The sequence below is a fragment of the Biomphalaria glabrata genome, chromosome 7 (assembly GCF_947242115.1).
Source record: "Biomphalaria glabrata chromosome 7, xgBioGlab47.1, whole genome shotgun sequence".
Taxonomy (NCBI): Eukaryota; Metazoa; Mollusca; class Gastropoda; family Planorbidae; genus Biomphalaria; species Biomphalaria glabrata.
Genome location: NC_074717.1, coordinates 42,515,671 through 42,521,334, shown reverse-complemented (window position 1 = coordinate 42,521,334; position 5,664 = coordinate 42,515,671).

Below are 5,664 nucleotides of genomic sequence, written 5' to 3'. Positions count from 1 at the left end.
TTGATTGGCATCTTCAGACCCGATAACCTGGAGGGCTCAAGTTCGACAATAAACTCTGACATATACATGTAAACAAAAGAGGGAGGGGGGAGGGGTGTCCACTTGATGAAGAGATCTGTTGTTGAAGTTTTGACTTGTAGACACATGTGACGTACGTGTGATTGGGTTGCCAGTGCTTGTTAAATTACACGAATGTGTTGACTGACTTAGTGACCTGCCTGTAGTGACTCCTGGTCCATTTCTCTTTGAATTAAACCAGGTTTAGTCAATTGATGTTATTACAAAGATTATATCAACTCTGTCTGTCTGTCTGTCAGAAACAAATTTTAAACATCTTATTGTTCCCACTTACCATCCTGGTATCAAGTTGATTATTTATTGTCGATGACAACCCACGAATTAATTTTTAAAAGTCTACAATTCTTTACTTAATAGTGTTAATTAAATAATTTATTGATATCGAAATCGGAACTAAATATTAAAGCATTGTGGTAAATAAACTTTTGTGTAAGTTTTTTTAAAAGTATTTTTAGCGGCCCCTGAATGGGGAAGAGGCGCTATTAGTTTTGTGTGGTCTGTCCGTCCTTCCGTCCGTCCGTCTCTCCTGTTAATTAAGATCTCTCTAACTAGTAAAGATATTGAAAATCCGACATCATGATATTTTAGTGTATACAAAGTTCTGGTGCAACGTCTACTTTTTTTTCTTCTCTGAAAGCGAACATTTTTAATTTTTAAAATCAACTATGCAAGCAGTTTTTTTTTTTATAAAAATACACCACTTTTACAACTATTCACTATTAACAGTAACGAACACTGGAAGTTATCTAGTAACGGAGCCAACTATTTACCATATTTTTAGCACATTTATGCTACGCCGCCGGTCAACTAGTAGTAAATAAATCCACATATCGTTATTCGGTCGCAATGAGAATGATAAACTAATAAGCCAATGAAGGGTAAGTCTTAAAGATTATTATTAATTAAGTTGTATGCTTAAAAAGTTAAATATAGATCTTAAATCCCTTTCTTTGAGTTCTGTTTCTATACAGAGAACAAGCAATATATACAAAATTCTTTAAAACAACATCAACGACAAAGCTTATATATGAGATAGAACTTCACATTCACAGCCATAACCCAGTAACCCACATTGCTGGCATGGTCGAAAGAATGTGCTCATTAACTGATAGGGGGAATAATTTTTTTTTAGGCCTATATATATGGACGATCTAACATGAATAAAGCAGCGTTCAAACAGACAAGAAAGTGTTTGTTAGTTTCTACTACCCGACTATTACATAATTGGATACTTTTTTTATTGATGATAATTTATTTTAGTAACAACGAATAATTGTACAAAGTTTCAGCTTGATCCGAGAATGGGAAGTGGGAGAAATAACGTGTACACATTTTGTACCAGACAGACAGGAGAGTGAGTTGAAATAAGCTTTTTTAAAAAAAAAAGAATTTCTAAATTTGGTAATATTACTAATGCTACCAAGTTCATTGAGTGTGTTGGTGAAATAAATTCAATCAAGCCTCTGGGGCTGTGGAATGCAGTGCTATCATATTACCTTACAAGTGCCATTACAGACGTCTGATGATCTTACATCGAGGAAGGGGTCGAGAGCCTCTTACATGTTCTGTCAGTATCAGTGGTTATTAAAGCTCTATACAAACAACAGTAGCAGACGTATTTTGATACTAACTATATTCTCCTCTCGGTCGTATATTAATGTGTCAAATAAATATTTAGGGCCTATTGCCAAATAATGTGGTTACAATATTGTCAACATTATAGACACGTAAGATATCTACATAAAGTTATTACATATTTCACCATAGAATTATAATAAACTTATATATATATATATATATATATATATATATATATATATATATATATATATATATATATACAGTGCTTTTTTATTTGTAAAAAAAATAGGTACCGGTACTCAGTGATGGATTGCCTTAAACTACTAATAAATTAATATTAAACGTTAAAATACAAGAAAAGTAATAATTTTCCCCACATTGAAAAAGGTGCCGGTACGCCATACCTGTGCGTACTGTCACAAAAAACAACGTGTGTGTGTGTATAAGTGTGAGTGTGTTGAAGCCGGTACATAGTTTTAACATTAGCGTCTTTTTCGGGACGAATCAATGGAAAAAAAAAATAGTCAAGACCAATGAAACTGAGCCATGTGACTTTATTGTGCATCGTGAGCACAGATTCGGGACCAGATGGTACTGTGTCAGTGGTCGGATGTGGCCCGCAGGACTTGGTTTGGGCATCAATGAGTTATACGATTATATCTCTTAACTTTCACTACTATATGTAGCCTGTTCGTGTGAAGCAAATATACAGCAAAGTAAACTATCACCGTAAGAGATGAGGTGCATTCAAATCCAGCTAATCGTATCACATCCGGTTGGTCCGATGAATTGGATTCTGCCGCGTAATTGTATTTTTGTCAATACATTGTGATTGCTCCGATGTAGTCACTGTTTCTGCACCGTAGGATCGGTCAGGTTGAGCGTACGGTTCCATTTAACCTATGGTCCGATTAACTGGATTGGACTGCATACGGTGGATAATATCAGAGAGGAAGAAAATGCCATAAATGTGTGTCACCTTTGTTTTCGTATAGTAGGTTTCAAAAAAAAAAAGTATACTTCTGCGTCCTTAGTGGTGAAAATATGAACTGCCAGTTAGAGGCTTCTTTCATTGCCCTCTCTTCTTTTCTCTTCTCTATCTTTTGTAGTCATTTCCTCTCTCTCTCTCTCTTTCTATCTTTTACTGTCACTCGCTTTCTTTCTCTTTATTCCTCTCTCTTTAAATTTTTTACATTCAAACTCTTTTTCTCTTTATCTATCTTTATTTCTCTTTCCATTTTACAGTCATTCTTTCTCTCTCTCTTTCTCTTTTTTTCTGATTTTTTTTTTAATGTTCTTCTCTCCCTCTTTCAAACTTTTACAGTTATTATCTTTTTCTCTCTTTCTCCCTTGTTTATTTTCTCTATCACTTGCCGTTTATTTATGAATATATTCTGTTAAAGACTGTTTTGCCTACATTGTACTAAGCTATAAATATTTTAGGATTACATTATCGATCATTTATTCCAACATTTGATCTCATTCTCACTAACTACGAGAATTTCACCTCATAATCCTTGACTTTATTTCATGAAATTGCATGAACAAAAAAAAAAAAAAAACTTATATAAGTGTATGGAAAGGGGAAATAATAAAGACAATTTTTGTAATGTCGTGATTACTGCTCCATAGCTTTATTAATTTATTCAAACCAAATCACTTCATGTTAATCAAAAATTATTATTTGTTAGTATCAATGTCTTAACAGTCTTAATGTATTGATATAACAGAACAAGAAGATGTTGAGAGAATATTTCAATAGATTTGAATGGGTAGGCCTATCCATAATGGCAATGTCCTCGATTCCAAAGATTAAGGATGAGTGTAGTGTTTCACGTGAAAACACAGACCCAGAAGTGACCTACATATTTTTCCTCTACTCGTGCAGATAAAGTCGTTTTTCGTGGGCGGTCTATTTAAGTTTTATTTCCTACTTCTGCGCCTGTCTTCAATAAGGGCTTTTCTTTGGGTATAAAAGTTTGTCCAGCAATCTTTGTGAGGCTCTCTAACTGTTTCAGAGGCCAGCTACTTTTCTCAATTCCTGTGAGGGCAAAACGGCGCCTGAGTTGATATTTATAGCGCTTACGGGGTGCACCTCTGTAATGCCGTCCTTTTTTAAGCTCCTGAATATGTTCCATCTTTGATTAGTTTTCCTCTTACGATGTCAATCCACCTAACAGTTCACAAGACTAGACCTGTTTCATTATTCTCTAAGAGCAGCTTCTCGTTTCCTGTTATCACGGAGATAATGGACCTCATTCACCAATCGTAAACAAACAACATTTAGCCACGTGATTGTCTATCTCTTCTATACAAATTATGTAATCCATAGCGGCTGTCACGTGATACGTATTTTTCACTTTTTTAATCAATTTATGACTTGGCTAAATGTGTTTATTTACGATTGGTGAATGAGGTCCATTGGATAAATCCATGGATTGGATCAGATTCAAAGAAGCCTACTGATCAATATTGAAAATAATTGAAAAATGTATCTCTTTAGCCCGCTTCAAACTTCCTCTGTTAAAATTTATTAAGTTCTATTTCTCTTCACTGTTTTTGACGTTTAATTTCTCCTTTCCGCGGCTTTATCAAGGCGAGATACGTAAAATAAATCGCATTTTAAATTCTCTGCATTAACTTTCCAAGACTAGAATCTTCTTCCTCTCTTTGTTCTTTTAGATCGCTCGGACTTTTTATAATGGAAGAACTCAGGCGTAAATCAGTCCCCAATCTCCGATTTACTGAAATTACATTATTGACGACAAGACTCTTTAATCCGTCAAACGACTTTAATGTTACCGGATCATATACTCTTAGCATATAAATATCAACTAGGAGCTTCGAGCCCGATAATTCAACGCTGGTAATAAAGAATCACATGGTGTATCCTAATCAAAGTACCGATACTATTTGTTTATTAAGATTAATGGTACCAAGTCCGCTCATGTGTACTGCTGACAAACAGTTCAATCAAACGGACGCTTATCTATTAGATCTCTAAGTGCCATCACAATCTGACAATCTTATGTGGAGTAGTGGAGAGGTTCTTTTAAATTCTGCTTAGACCCTTTTTCAAGCCTTGTGACAAAGTAAATATTGTAGACTAGAATTATGTTTTCATATTGAATACATTTGTACGTATCACATCGAGTCCTTATTATTTTATATCCATTTATTCGCTAACATTGTAAAACACTGCTTTCTTTTTATCATAATTATTGATAACTAAAAAAAGAAGTCATTCTTAATTATCATTAAAATTCTGGCAAGTACACGTTAGATCCGTTTTCAAGAACCTCGTCCACCCACCAACAGACAAACAAGTAACGAAATTAGATTATATTATAAGCCTGTATAGTACATAAATACAAACATTCAGAGATGCAGACATGCATACAAAGATTCATATATACATTTGGATATACACACAGACATAAACAGGCAAATATAAATATTGCTTGACTTCAAGTAAAAGGATAAATAAGTTCTCTCTTTTAGATTGATGAGACCTACCAAAAATATATTCTCTTATAGATAACGAACGTTACTTCAAAGGAGAATATTGTTACGTCCTACGCATTTCGTGTGTCAATGTATTCGAGCATGTTAACTGCTAAACTATGTTGTGGTAATGTATTACTGTGTATTATGGAGCCATGACAATATTTTCTGAGCATTTAGGTTGACAAAATAAGTAGGTCAAAGCTGGGTCTATAAATTCACTTGAAATCCTGTATCATTCTTTGTTGTTTTTTAAATTTAGACTCGAAGACAGCGCCTTAATTTGTCGGATGAATTCGTTGAAAAAAGTGTATTATTCGTGCTTTTTTAAACCTTTTTTTTACTTTGAATGAACCGACTTCAAAGACATTCCCTCTGATTGTCTCCCCTCCTCCCCCATCACACAAACACACACTAAATCTACTGCTAGATGCAACACTTTTTTTTTTCCAAAACTTAGAGTTAACAATTTAAAAGCGAAAGAAATATTTGTAAAAAAAA